The sequence below is a fragment of the Leucoraja erinacea genome, chromosome 19 (assembly GCF_028641065.1).
Source record: "Leucoraja erinacea ecotype New England chromosome 19, Leri_hhj_1, whole genome shotgun sequence".
Taxonomy (NCBI): domain Eukaryota; kingdom Metazoa; phylum Chordata; class Chondrichthyes; order Rajiformes; family Rajidae; genus Leucoraja; species Leucoraja erinaceus.
Genome location: NC_073395.1, coordinates 8,729,795 through 8,745,674, shown reverse-complemented (window position 1 = coordinate 8,745,674; position 15,880 = coordinate 8,729,795). Strand labels below are relative to the sequence as shown.

Sequence of the window (15,880 nt, the reverse complement as noted above, 5' to 3'; positions counted from 1 at the left end):
GCTGGTTTAAACCGAAGACAGACACGGAAAGCTGGAGTAACTCAGCGGGACAGACAGCATCTCTGGAGAGAAGGAATGGGTGACGTTTTTGTGTCTAGACCTTATTTCAGACCGAGAGTCAGAGGAAAGGGGAACGAGATATATAGAGGGTACTTAGTAAACTTAGCAAACGCCTCCGTTGCCAATCCTGTGAGAATGGAGAGGTTGAGAAGGAGTTTCTTCCCAGAGGCCATTCGGACTGTAAACTCCTATCTCACCAGGGACTAACTTTACTGAACGTTTTTCCTTCCGCCCACAATATTTAATATGTAAAAGAATATGTGTGTGTTTATGATTGTGTTTATAGTTTGTTTGGTTGTTTGTTTGTTTGTCTTTTTGCACAAAGTCCGCGAGCATTGCCACTTTTCATTTCACTGCACATCTCGTATGTGTGCGTGACGAACAAACTTGACTTGACTCGAATAAACTTGACTTGACTTGACAAATGAATGGAAGATTTGCAGAAAGCAACGATAATCAAGGAAATGTGGAGCCCACAATGGTCCATTGTTGGCTGTGGGATAGGTGATAATGAGTTATCCAGACACTGAAACTCAACAGGACGACAGTGAAACTAGTATGATGACCACACTCACCTGGAAGATTGTAGTGTGTATTAGTTTAGTTTAATTTAGAGATACAGTGCAGAAAGGCCCTTCAGTACACCGAGTCTGCACTGACCAATGTTCCCTGCACATTAGCACTGTCTTACATTTATTCCAAGCCAATTAACCTACAAACATGTACGACTTTGGAGTGTGGGAGGAAAGAAAAGATCTGGGAGAAAAGCCACGCAGGGGAGAACGTGCAAACTCCGTACAGACAGCACCCATAGTCGGGATCGAACCTGGGTCTCCGTCGTTGTAAGCCCTGTAAGGCAGTAACTCTGCCGCTGCACCACCGTGCCGTGTGTTGTGATATGTCCTTTCAAGAGATGGCCGCGTGATGTGTGTGTAAGTGATGTGTAAGCATTTGGGATAGTACAGCCTTATGGTGCATAGTGTTGTTCAGTATCTGACAAAGATAGACACAAAATGCTGGAGTAACACAGTGGGCCAGGCAGCATCTCTGGAGGAAAAGGATAGGTGACGTTTTGATCTGGGAGCCGTTCTTCAGACTTCCAGTCTGATTTCTGTATTACTGCCCAAGTTTCCTCTGCGGGCTCCTGTTTCCATCCACATTAGGAGGATTCAGAGGGAACGAGAGATCAGCCTTGATTGATTGGCGGAGTAGACTTGATGGGCTACCCATCATTGATCCTATCACTTATGACCTTATTCCAAAGACTTGGCTGCTATAAACTACCCCCTCACTGTGCATTAAAAGAATCAGAGAGGAATTGGCAGACATGTGAGAGAGAATCAGATGGAAGTAGAGATCAGAGGGAATGGAATTGATGGAATCTGGTAGCTGGTCCAAATAGCTGACCTCAATGTCATAATACGTAAGTGATAGATAAATAAATAATGTTCCAGTGAAGTGTAATGAGATGCTTGGCTCTGATAAAAAATATGGACCAATACAAGTTTTTGTTTTGCTGTGCTCAAGAGTTTGGATAGTACAAGACGTTATTGCAGAAGTGACATAACCGATTGGAAAACAACATGTAAACCCTTTCCGTTTTCCTCTCTGGAATTCCAAGCATGAGAAGCACTTAAAGTCCTGTCCCACTGTACGAGTTCATTCAAGAGTTCTCCCGAGTTTAAAAAAAAATCAAACTCGTGGTAAGCACGTAGAATGAACGTAGCAGGTACGTCGGAGCTCGGGGACGTCTCTTAGCGGCTCGAAACGCTAACGGCAGGTACTCGGGGAAACGCGGTAAGCTCGGGAAGACTCGTGAAGATTTTTCAACATGTTGAAAAATGTCCACAAAAACCCCGAGTACCGACGAGCGGCCATTGCCGTAAATCTCCGAGTTCGAATCAGGGCAAACTCAGGAGAACTCTTTGAATTAACTCGTACCGTGGGACAGGGCTTTAAGCATCCAAACGTTCATAGCTAATGGCATCATTTCAGATTCCACACAGTGGCTCAGCTACTCCTTCGTGGCTATCATTAGAGAAATACATCTCTCCACATACAATCCATTAGACCAACATTAGACAATAGTGGGTGGCACTGTGGCACAGCAGTAGAGTTGCTGCCTCACAGCGCCAGAGATCCAGGTTCAATCCTGACCACGGGTGCTGTCTGTACGGAGTTTGTGCATTCTCCCCGTGACCTGCGTGGGTTTTCTCGGGGAGCTCCGGTTTCCTCCCACGCTCCAAAGTCGTACATGTTTGGAGGCTAATTGGCTTGGAATAAATGTAAATTGTCCCTAGTGTGTTCAGGACAGTGCTAATGTGCCGGTAGGCTGAGGATAGACACAAAAAGCTGGCGTAACTCAGCGGGACAGACATCACCTCTGGAGAGAAGGAATGGGTGTCGTTTTGGGTCAAGACCCTTCTTCAGACAAGTTAAGGGTAAGGGGAACAAGAGATATAGATGGTGATGTGGAGAGATAATAAACAACGAATTAAAAGTGACGATGATAAACGAAAAAGGCGTTTCGGGTTGAGACCCTTCTTCAGACTAATTGGCTTCAGTAAAATTGTCCTTAGTGTGTGTAGGATAGTGCTAGTGTACGGGGGTCGCTTGTCGGCACGGACTCGGTGGGCCACAGCGTGTTTCTAGACTGTATCTCTAAACTAATAAAAACTAAACGAAAGAGTCAAGGACCAATTTTTAACGGGCTCCTCCACTGTGCATCTGGTTGTACAAGGAAAGTGAATCTTTGCCATCAATGCTGGCATTGACTATGAATGATGGACAGATTGACTGAACTAAAGGCTGGACCGATGTCATGGTATCAGGCTGAATAAGACAATTAAGGGTGATCGTGACGATGTCTTTCCTTGTGTCACCACAGGGAGTTTCCTCTGCAGTTACCACAATCACATTTGTTTCCTTTCATGACGAAGGCCATGATTATAGCCCGTCTCTTCCCGGATTAGATTGTGCAATTTGACCGAAACGTCAAGCATTTCTTCAGTCTCACTTAAAGGTTGCGGTTTGCCCACTGACCCGCTGAATTACTCCAGCTTTTTGTGTCCATCTTCGGATTAAACCAGCATCTGCAGTTCCTTCCTACACATTTCCTGTACGTGTTGTGACCTCATCACAACACCCTCACCAGAAACATTTCACTTTTGTGGGAAAGATACAAATGAAAGGGTTGGTCATTCATCACAGTCATGTACAGCCTCCACTGGTGAGAATGTGACACCATATACCATGTTGTCAGATCATTCTGAAAATACATCACAAGTGACTAAAGTCAGTGTCACTGACAATAATAGCAATGGATTCTTTAGTCAGACGGTGGTGAACCGGTGGAATTCATTGCCACAGAAGGCTGTGGAGGCCAAGTCAGTGGATATTTTTGAGGCAGAGATAGATACATTCTCGATTAGTACAGGTGTCGGGGGTTACGGGGAGAAGGCAGGCGACTGGGGTTAGGAGGGAGATAGATCAGCCATGATTGAATGGCGGAGTAGACTTGATGGGCCGAATGGCCTAGTTCTATTCCTAGCACTTATGACCTTATGATGGCAAAGTGTGACAATTCAAAATTAATTATGAACAAGGAAGGCTGGCGGGGAAGAGGATTTGATAAGCACCACTTCCAGTCTGTCTGAAATACTGTTTTTAAGTTTCAAGAACATGCCTCTCACAACAATGCTAATGGTTGTGGTGGGAAGAAAGGGGGGTCCGAAATATCCCACAAAGTACCGAGTGTTCTTCACATTGAATATTCTCAATGTGTAGTGCACTCAATTGCCACTCAGTCCGACTCATACAGACATGTTTAGAGGCAACCACTTGTATTTATACAAAGCCGTTCACATGGGAACACGTGGAACATCGGCAAACAAAATTTGAACTCGCAGCAGATGGGAGATAGTCAGGAAGGACGTGAAGAGCATATATAACATTTCAAAATAGCACAGAGGAACAGAGGCATAAAGGGGCAGGAAATTGCAGTCTGGTTTAGTTTAGTTTAGAGATACCGCGCGGAAACAGGTTCTTCGGCCCAGCGAGTCCGCGCAGACGAGAGACCCCCCCCTTCCATCTTATACACCAGGGACAATTTACAATCTTAACCAAAGCCAATTAACTTGTACATCTTTGGAGTGTGGGAGGAAACCGGAGCAGCCAGCTCGGAGAAATCCCACGCAGTTACAGGGAGAACGTGCAAACTCCGCACAGACAGCAGCACCCGTAGTCAGGATCGAACCCTGGACTCTGGCGCTGTAAGGCAGCAACTCTACCGCTGCGCCATCCACTGAAAGAGAAATTCACATCGAACTGCCTGATCAGAACAAGCGTTGGCACAGTTGAATATCTCATCCAAAGGCCGCAATTCTACAACGATCCTGCTGATCCTGCCTAGATATTTTATAACCCAAAGTACACAGATGGACCAGCAACCTATGACTAAGATGTGTCCGTGATGGTGAGCCGTTGTTGTCATTAGCAACATTTTCCACGAGTTCCATGGGTCAGATCGTGCTTTGTTGCAGGCGGCAGGTCAATTAGGCATTTGTCTCAGTCAAAAAATTGTGCCAGAAAAATTAATGGTAGCTGTACTAATATTCAACAAATGCTCGGGACCAACACAAAAAGATGTAACCATGGAAATCGTAAATGCATTGGTTTTCATTTTCAGAATTCTATGGTTAATGGAATAGTTATCACAATTTAGGGGGTGGCCACCAATTGTTAGAAAACATAGACATAGAATTAGGTGCAGGAGTAGGCCATTCGGGCCTTCGTGCACCGCCATTCAATATGATCATGGCTGATCTCCAACTCAGTATCCCGTACCTGCCTTCTCTCCATACCCTCTGATCCCCTTGGCCACAAGGGCCACATCTAACTCCCTCTTAAATATAGCCAATGACATGGCCTCAACTACCAACCTGTGGCAGAGAGTTCCTATTTTTACTCTGACTTTAAGTTCTCCCCATCTCGGTTCTAAAGGACCCCTCCCCCTTATCCCCCCCTCCCCCTGTGACCCATTTAGCTCGTAGGGTAACAGAATCAAGGGATATGGGGGGAAAGCAGGAGCAGGATTCTGGATGATCAACCATGATCATTTTGGCTTATTGATCATATTGATCATGAGCCCTGCTTGCATGAAAGGCAGAATGTCCTCCTCCTGCACCTACATACATGTCTCCCCATCTCTCATGGAAGACATCCGTACCCCCCCATATCTGACTTTACCCCCCCCCCCCCCCTATCTTTCCCCCCTCCCCCCCTCCTCCTATCTTGTTTTCCTCTCTTTCTTTCTCTCTCACATATGTCTTAAAGTCAGTTACAAGGAAGACGTTTCTTTGTGGAATCGTCTGTAGTGCCGGCCCGATGAATGGCAAGTCTCTCATTCAAGGTGAAAGTGCACAGTGTTCATCAATAAAATGTGGGGGAAAGAATTGTCATTGTCATTATGAATTTAATCTCCCAGCACAGGACGGTTTGAGAAGGTGATTGAAGGGAAGAGATTTGCCCTGAAGTTTTTTGTATGAAAGGGGAGAAGGCGGGGAGAGTCTTAAAGGGGGTTAAAGGGAAGAGGTTTCTTTGGGGAATCGTCTGTAGGGCCGGCCCGATGAATGGGGGAGGGGGAGATGGGAGATGTGAAAGGGGACACAGGGTTCATCAATAAAATGGGGGGGAAAGAATTGTCATTGTCAGAGGGAATTTATCTCCAGCACAGACGTTTGAGAAGGTGATTGAAGGGGAGAGATTTGGGGGGAAGTTTTGTATGAAAGGGGAGAAGGGGGGAGGGGGGGGGGGGGGAAAGGGAGGAGAGGGGTGGAGGAGAGAAGAGGAGGGGGGAGGGGGAGGGAGGAGGAGGGGGAGAGAGAGGGGGGGAGGAGGGAGAGGGGTGTATAAGTTCTCGGAGATGGGGGAGGAGGAGTCAATTTAATTGGAAAGGGACCCCTAGAGGTCCAAACGAAATGGGTTTCTGCAGCCATACATTACAGGGGACCCAGGGGGGAATTAGAGGGGATGGAAGGCCAGAAAAAAAAACTTATCTCCCCACTGCACTCTCTCCCCCCCCGATGTCAGAGTCAAAGTCAAAGCCCCCGGCTGGCGATGGCGATTGTCCCGCGGCCATTAAAGCCACGCCGGGTGGTGCGAGGTCGCACACCGGGTCTTGGTGTTGGAGCCCCCGGTGTGCGCTCGTAAAGTCCCGCGGCCGTTCCAGCCGCGCGGGGCAAGGGGGTTAGGCCATTCGGCTGAGCGTCTACTCCCCAATTCAATCACGGTTGATCTATCTCTCCCTCTTTCCCATCCTCCTGCCTTCTCCGGGTGCTCCGGTTTCCTCCTACACTCCAAAGACATGCAGGTTTGTAGGTGAATGTCTCCACCTAATGTTCAGATGTTGTAATGACACTTTTGTGACTAAAGCACAAGAGCTGAATTGCCCCATCCATTTGCTCACATTTGACCCATATCCTTTTAGTTTTTAGTTTACATTAGAGATACAGCGCAGAAACGAGCCCAGCGAGTCGGCGCCGACCAGCGATCCCCACACACTAAACACTAACACTGAATTTTCAAGAAGAAATAATAAATTATTTTTAAAAGGATGTTGGGCAAGCAAGTGCCCAAAATATCGGGCAATTGTTACATTTATGTCTGGCGGTACCCAGTGTTTGTAAATGTTACAACCTGATGAAATCGCAGTGCTTCGTATTCATGCAAATGAAAACAGTAAATGCTGAATGAACGCAGCAGATTATGGAATCTTAGTTTTAGTTTAGTTTAGAGATACAGAGCAAAAACAGGCCCTTCGGACACCGAGCCCGCACCGACCAGCGATCCCCACACACTCTCAACACACACTCGGGACAATTTACACATACACCAAGCAAATTAACCTACAGCCTGTACCTCTTTGGAGTGTGGGAGGAAACCGAAGACAATAGACAATAGACAATAGGTGCAGGAGTAGGCCATTCGGCCCTTCGAGCCAGCACCGACATTCAATGTGATCATGGCTGATCATCCCCAATCAGTACCCCATTCCTGCCTTCTCCCCATATCCCCTGACTCTGCTATTTTTAAGAACCCTATCTAGCTCTCTCTTGAAAGCATCCAGAGAACCTGCCTCCACTGCCCTCTGAGGCAGAGAATTCCACAGACTCACCACTCTCTGTGAGAAAAAGTGTTTCCTTGTCTCCGTTCTAAATGGCTTACTCCTTATTCTTTAACTGTGGCCCCTGGTTCTGGACTCCCCCAACATCGGGAACATGTTTACTGCCTCTAGCGTGTCCAAACCCTTAACAATCTTATATGTTTCAATGAGATCACCTCTCATCCTTCTAAACTCCAGAGTGTACAAGCCCAGCCGCTCCATTCTCTCAGCATACGACAGTCCCGCCATCCCGGGAATTAACCTTGTAAACCTTGGAAGAAGTCGGAGTATACCCACGCAGGTTACGGGGAGAACGTAGAAACTCCGTACAGACAAGCACGCGTGGTCGGGATCAAACCCAGGTCTTCTTGCGCTGATCTCTATTCCACCGTGCTGCCCTAACAGATGAATGAGAGACCTGTGAGTCACTCAAAATAGGTTACCAGGTTAAATGAAGCATGTAGTGGCTTGAAAAACTGTAACAAGCTCGGTTTTAGAAAGTGATAGGTAACGAATATCTTGACTTTACTTCAGACTTTACTTTAGAGAGACAGTACGGACACAGGCCCTTCGGCCCACCAAGTCCGCGCCGACCAGCGATCACCCCGTACACTAGCACGCTCCTGCACACTGGAGACAATTTACAATTTTACCTATGCCAATGAACTTACAAACCTGTACGTCTTTGGAGTGCGGGAGGAAACCGGAGATATCGGAGAAAACACACGTTGGTGGAAACCAGAGCACCCGGAGAAGACCCACGCAGTCACAGGGAGAACTTACAAACTCCATACAGACAGCACCTGTAGTCAGGATCGAACCCGGTTCTTTGGCGGCATGTAGCAAAATAAAAGATTCATTTGAATATGTAAAAGATTGAAAGGTGCTTTCGTGATCTACACACACATGATGTGGCTACGTACTTCTGATGCTTCGAAAGCCAGTGTTGTACTTGTTTAGTTTAATTTAGTTTGGAGATACAGCGCGGAAACAGGCCCTTCGGCCCAACAAGTCCGTGTAGAGATTGTTAACAAAATGATTAACTAACCTTCAAGTGTTCTCCCCATTACTGAGAACTCTGCTTCCACTGCAGCAAAGTGTGGTCTGTTGGAAGTCCAACTCAGTTCCTACCAGGAACAGTGAGGCCTGTTTGCATCACTGAGAATAGGAAGGAGTGATGGATAGATCTTGCATCCACCAGGATTCTGAGGAAGCTCCGGAAGAAGAAACATCAGAGGATAAAGTGATGGTAGAAACATCCAGTAGGGTGTGGCTCTTCTGCAGAACAAGGAGATAAGAGGAAGAGAAATGCAGGTCCACCACCACCACCACCACCGATTTTCCAGGATCGTTGGTTCCAGATCCTTTCTGGATTATCCCTCTTGCCAGCCCAACAGAGGTACCGGCTTCCGAGAGGAGTCCAACGGTACTGGATCTGTCCGCCTGGGCCACCGAAGAGCCGAGATATAGGCCCGCAAAGTGGGTGGCTATGCCAACAGATCTGCCGCTCCAGCCGAGCTGGAGTTCCAGAGTCCCGGCCGATTGGCTGCGAAAGTCCCGATGAATCGAGTTCGGCCGCCTCACCTGGCCTAGGCGCCACATTGTCGTGAGGACATCCGGGTGGGGGGGGGGGGGCGGGATTCAGGTGCACTCTCATAATTTTGTCCGGATGAAAGGAAGTGCCGGATCACCAGTTGACGGGCAATCGTTGATGGACCTGTACTTGATTATGAAGTCTTGTTGACTGTGGAGGTCATCTGCCTGGCAAATCCATGGACGTGAATTGAGAGATGAGGGTCCCTTTCACTGTTATGGTGGGGAGGGTTGTAGAAAGTGTGATGCGGTGAAAACCAAATCGCAAGACATCTTGGAAGGGAAGGCAAGGAAAATGTCAGAGATGACCCAATTGCAGATAATCCAAATGTCAGTTGCAAAATCAGAAAGACTGCGTGTTATGGTGATGTAACGCAGAATTATAAGAGCCCTCCAGAACGGAAAGGTCACGTCGGGGGGAGTTCCCCCCTGCCACGGGTACAATGTAATCCCGTGCTACCTGCTCCATGGTCGGATAGTTGGCGACTAAACCGTCTCGCACACCTGGTTTGCCAGGTGAGAAACCCCAGCAGGACCTGTCGAAGGGTGGATGAGCTTCTAGCGAGCCAATGGCCATCCACACTTCAGTAGAAGTTGCGATCACTGTCGTACATAGCATTGTAAGGAACGATGATAAAGCACACACGCCAAAATCCTATACTTCCAGCGGTGGAAGTCCGCAGGAACTGGAGAACAGAGATGTGTGGTGCGTCCGTCACCGTTCCCGTTGGAAATCAGCACCACTGCGTTGCTAATGTTGTCAACGATGAAGAATGGAGACTGGCCCTTCAGCAATAAACTCATCCTTGCCGACTAACATGCCCCATCCATTTGCCCACATTTGACCTATAACCTATTAGTTTTTAGTTGACATTGGATATACAGCGCAAAAACAGCTCACCGAGTCCGCGCCGACCAGCAATCCCCGCACACTAACACTACCCTGCACACACTAGGCACAATTTACAATTCATACCAAGCCAATTAACCTCCAAACCTGTACGTCTTTGAAGTGTGGGAGGAAACCGACGATCGCGGAGAAAACCCACACAGTCACGGGGACAGCGTACAAACACCGTACAGATGGCAACCACAGTCAGGATCGAACCCGGGTCTCTGACACTGTGAGGCAGCAGCTCTACCGCTGCACCACCGTGCCATCCCTCTAAACCTTTCCTGTCCATGTATCTGTCCAAGTATCTTATTAATGTTGTCATTGAACCTGTTTCATCTATGTCTGCTGACAGTGCTTTGAATGTACCCGTGTGTGTGTGAAAAAGTTGCCTGTCAGGTTGTTATTAAATCTTTCCATTCACCTCAAACTCTATGTTTGAGAAATATACTTTATTCGAGAAATATATATATCCAATACATGATCCTTACAAGACTCCATCCAACATTCTCGGAGGCTACACATACATTCAATACTGTTTACACAAATGTATCCCCCACCCTTGCCACTCATGTGGCCCACTGGCAAGGAATCCATTCCCTTATTTTTTATGGGGCATCTGGAAAATGAGTTCTAGTGCATCTCATACGTTGTAAACCTCTGTACCCGGGTTTGTGATTCACCTACTCTGAGTACGTGGTGATTGTGGGACAAAATTAATGTTCAACACGTCATAAAAGTTGATACACATTTGGGACTCATAAAGTGGCAACTTATGTTCATGTAAACTGGATCTTGTTCAGAGAAAGAGAGACAAGTTCAAGCAAGTGGAGGAGGATAATGGGCAAGGCTGACTCAGCCGATTGCTGAGTAGAAGCACAAGGTGGAACTAGAGTTTACATTTCCCATGGTAATGCTGGATCCTACCTTGTGGCTTTTAATGAGGAACATTCAGCTAAATGCTTAACGCTGGAACAAGAGCACCATCTAGGGTGCATCTGCAGATCTCGGTACAAATGCCTCTGTTTCCAATGTCTTGGTTTAATCTCCGATGCTCCGATGCAATGCTGTTCACAACACTCACAACATAGAAACATGGAAAATAGGTGCAGGAGTAGGCCATTCGGCCCTTCGAGTCAGCACCACCATTCAATATGACCATGGCTGATCAGCCAGAATCAGTACCCTGTTCCTGCTTTCTCCCCATATCCTTTGATTCTGTTAGCCCTAAGAGCTTAATCTAACTCTCTTTTGATTACATCAAGTGAATTGGCCTCCACCATCTTCTGTGGCAGAAAATTCCACAGATTCACAACTCTCTGGCTTGAATTTTTTTTCCTCATCTCAGTCCTAAGTGACCTACCCCTTATTCTTACACTGTGACCTCTGATTCTGGACTCCCCCAACATCGGGAACATTTTTCCTGCATCTAGCCTGTCCAATCCCTTAAGAATTTTAAATGTTTCTATAAGATCCTCTCTCATCCTTTTAAATTCCATGGAATATAAGCCCGGCCGATCTTTCATCATAACCAGCTAGAACCTATCAGAAAGATACGCGATCAATGTTCGTCATAGTGATCTGGAAAATGAGTTTTATTGCGTCGCAAACGTTGTAACCAATATTAAGTTCAATGCTCCAGAATTTCTTCCAGTAAACCGGTGGCGCAGAGTAGAGTTGCTGCCTTACAGCGCCAGACACCCTGGTTCGATCCTGACTACAGGTGCTGTCTGTACGGAGTTTATAGCTTCTCCCTGTGACCATGTGGGTTTTCTCCGTGTGCTCCGGTTTCCACCCACATTCCTAAGATGTACAGGTTTGTAGATTAATTGGCTTTGATAAAAATTGTAAATTGTGTGTAGGATAATGATAGGGATCGCTGGTCGGCGCGGATTCGGTGAGCCAGATGGCCTATTTCCGCGCTAATTAGATTCAATTTATTTGTCATTTGGACCCCTTGAGGTCCAAACGAAATGACGTTTCTGCAGCCATACATTACAAACAAATAGACCCAAGACACAACATCATTCACATAAACATCCATCACATTGCTGTGATGGAAGGCCAAAAAACTTATCTCTCCACTGCACTCCCCCCCGATGTCAGAGTCAAAGTCAAAGCCCCCGGCTGGCGATGGCGATTGTCCCGCGGCCATTAAAGCCACGCCAGGTGGTGCAAGGTCGCACACCGGGTTCTTGATGTTAGAGCCCCCGGCGTGCGCTCGCAGAGTCCCGCGGCCGTTCCAAGCCGCGCGGGGCGGTGATGTCAGGCCCCGCTCCAGGAGCTCTTCAACCCTGCAACGCGGGCGAGAGAAGTCGCCATTGCGGGAGCCCTGAAAAGCGGTCTCCCTCCAGGGACCCGCGGGCTCCCGGAGCCGCCGTCCGCCAGACCCGCATTTGCAGCCTCCGAATCTCCGGAGGTCGGGCCGCAGCAGCAGCAGCGCTCCAACACCGCTCCACCAGCTCTGGACTCGGCCAGCTCCGCGACGGTGGGGTGAGTCGTCGGCACCAGAGCCCCCGGTCTTCTCCTGTTTGAGGCCGCTCCTCGTTGCAGCCCCAACGACAACGGAGACCCGACAGAAAGGTCGGGACTCCCGTGCAGGGAGAGATTTAAAAGTTACCCCCTCCCTCCCACCCCCCACACACACACACACACACCAACAAAAAATAACAAAAACTACATAGAAACATAGACAAAAAATAATAAAAACGCAGACGGGCTGCAGAGGCCGCTGCTGACGAGAGTCGCGCCGCCTACCGTAAGTGGCCTATCTCTAAACTAAGCTAAACCCGAATGGGTTCTGCATCTGTTAAGAGTGAGAAAATATATATTTTTTATTATCACACACCCGCCTCCCCCCCCCCCCCTCCCTCCCCCAATCAAAGCAAAAAACAGTGATTCAGGAATATGGAAAAAATGTTGCCACGTTTTTCCCAGACTTGGACTTCTTGTGTGCCAAAGCAGAGCTTCATCTCTCTGGATTCCTGCAAGGATTCTGCCACACCTACCCCTGTAGGTGAAGCACTCACGCACCTCTCAGTTTCAGTAGACCAAGCTGTACAATTCATGTCTGCACATGTCAGCTATTTGCAGACTTTTCATGTGTAGGGAGGAACTGCAGATGCTGGTTTACACCGTAGATAGACACACAATGCTGGAGGAAGCAGATCAGGCAGCATCTCTGGAGAGAAGGAATAAATGACGTTTCGGGTCTGTGGTGATCTGTGGCCGGCCCTGTTTCATTTTATCTGACGAAGGGTTCCGACACGAAACGTCACCTATTCCTTCCCTCCAGAGATGCCACTTGACTTGCTGAGTTACTCCAGCATTTTATGTCTATCATACAGACCTTTCATCCTCTTTACTATGCGACTGCATTAAATTTAATTATGGAATTAAAAACGGTGCGGGAAAGGCCGTTCAGCCCACCATGCCAGATCTGGACGTTTGGAAGCATTGGCTCCAGTCATGATGGTCTTTGGTTATCACCCCTGTTGGAGTCATAGAGTCATACAGCATGGGAACAAACTCTTCAGCCCAATTTGCCCACACTGAATGCAGATGGGATGATTTGCTGTTGATCAAATAGAGTGATACAGTGTGGAAACAGGCCCTTCAGCCCAGCTTGTCCAAACCGACCAACATGCTCCAACTACACTAGCCCCACCTGCCTGCATTTGGCCTATGTCCCTCTAAACCTATCCAAATGCTTTTTAAACGTTGTGATAGTACCTGCCTCAACTATCTCCCTTGTCATCTGATTCCATCCTTTGTGTAAAACAAAGTTACTCCTCAGGTTCTTATTAAATCTTTCCCCCTTCACCTTAAACCAACTTAAACCTCTGATTCTTCATTTCCCTACTCTGGGTAAAAGTCTCAGTGCATTTTCCCCCACCTAACGCCCTTGGTCCTTTGTAATTGAGCTACGATGTGGACTTAAAGTATTGGTGTCTGACTGTAGATGCTTGCGAGTTGCATGGAGATGGATGGTAATTAATTTGAAAATGATTACCAGTCCAATTGAACAGCAGATAGAGCCCCCCAAGCCCGTGACCACTGTTGGCCCAGCAAAACAGATAATATGGTAAGGCTCTGGAACAAAGGGCATCGGAAAATCAGTAGTGGACCTGTACTTACAAATATGCCTTCATTTTCCCATCAATCAGTAAATGTTGACTCTGAGAGCTTTGATTATGTGGACTTTAATTGCAAGCGGTACAAATACAGGAGTTTCGCTCTGCATATGCAGTGGTTAGGACAATGTAAAGACCCTTGTAAACAAGAGGTCATTCTGAAGTCTCAAAGGCGTGGATAGAGTGGATGTGGAGAGCATGTTTCCACTAGTGGCAGAGTCTAAAGGCAGACGCCATAGGCTCAGAATAAAAGGACGTAGCATTGGAAAGGAGACGAGAAGGAATTTCTTTAGTCAGAGGGTGGTGAATCTGTGGAATTCATTGCCACAGACAGATGCGGAGACCAAGTCAATGGGTATTTTTAAGGTGGAGATTGACAGATTTTTGATTATTACGGGTGTCAGGGGTTATGGGGTGAAGGATAGAGAATGGGGTTGGGAGGGGGGAAAGATAGCTCAGGCGAGATTGAACGGCGGAGTAGACTTGATGGGCTGAATGGGTGGAACATCAAGATACGAACTAAGTGTGTACGAGAGAGAGCCAATTGTCTGAAATAACTCATTTAATCCAAATGGAGTAATGACAGCAACACTATAATAGAACCAAAACCCATTCATTGATATTCTGCTAATTGCAAATAATGTCACACTGGGACCTTGACTAACGTAGAGGACCCTGCTTGATACTAATTACCCATACAAGAGTCAACATCTTGTCTCATTATGTTGGCAGGTTGGGTGGTAGTGGATATGATGGGAGAATTTTGACTTGAAAGATACCTTGCCCTTAATGAAGTAATCACTGCATTCCTACACTATAGCAGGTTGTGTTAATAGCTCTAGGCAATAAAATTGCATTTTAAGTCATAACATGTCAAAAATGAACTAACCAGCTATCATACTTTCAACTGAGAGGAAGATATAGATTTTTTTCTGCATTCCAGGCAGGTCCAATTTAAAAGTAGTGAGAGAGGCATCACATTCAGATGGATCATGCTAAGTTTTGCTGGAATTTTAAATAATTGAAACTATAGACCTGGGCTCATGGGCCCATGCTGTGAAATGCAGAGAGCTAGGACTTACTGACTGGTGCAGAGGGCCAAATCTGCCAGTTCCCGCTTCATGTTTAACAAAAACTGTTAAACAAAGTGCTGCAATACAAAGTGCTGGAGGCCAAATCACTGCCTGGATTTAAGAGAGAGTTAGATAGAGCTCTAGGGGCTAGTGGAGTCAAGGGATATGGGGAGAAGGCAGGCACGGGTTATTGATAGGGGACGATCAGCCATAGAAGCATAGAAAACATAGAAATTAGGTGCAGGAGTAGGCCATTCGGCCCTTCGAGCCTGCACCGCCATTTAATATGATCATGGCTGATCATCCAACTCAGTATCCCGTACCTGCCTTTTCTCCATACCCTCTGATCCCCTTGGCCACAAGGGCCACATCTAACTCCCTCTTAAATATAGCCAATGAACTGGCCTCAACTACCCTCTGTGACAGAGAGTTCCAGAGATTCACCACTCTCTGTGTGAAAAAAGTTCTCCTCATCTCGGTTTTAAAGGATTTCCCCCTTATCCTTAAGCTGTGACCCCTTGTCCTGGACTTCCCCAACATCGGAAACAATCTTCCTGCATCTAGCCTGTCCAACCCCTTAAGAATTTTGTAAGTTTCTATAAGATCCCCTCTCAATCTCCTAAACTCTAGAGATTATAAACCAAGTCTATCCAGTCTTTCTTCATAAGACAGTCCTGACATCCCAGGAATCAGTCTGGTGAACCTTCTCTGCACTCCCTCTATGGCAATAATGTCCTTCCTCAGATTTGGAGACCAAAACTGCACGCAATACTCCAGGTGTGGTCTCACCAAGACCCTATACAACTGCAGTAGAACCTCCCTGCTCCTATACTTAAATCCTCTTGCTATGAAAGCCAACATGCCATTCGCTTTCTTTACTGCCTGCTGCACCTGCATGCCTACCTTCAATGACTGGTGTACCATGACACCCAGGTCTCGCTGCATCTCCGCCTTTCCCAATTGGCCA

The 15,880-nt window shown here is 47.1% G+C and overlaps 1 protein-coding gene across 7 annotated transcripts in view; it reads left to right on the top strand.

Annotated features, from left to right (window-relative positions):
• Positions 1-15,880, top strand: part of cadps2 (Ca++-dependent secretion activator 2) — a 371,627-nt gene that overhangs the window by 159,011 nt on the left and 196,736 nt on the right. The window lies entirely within an intron of this gene.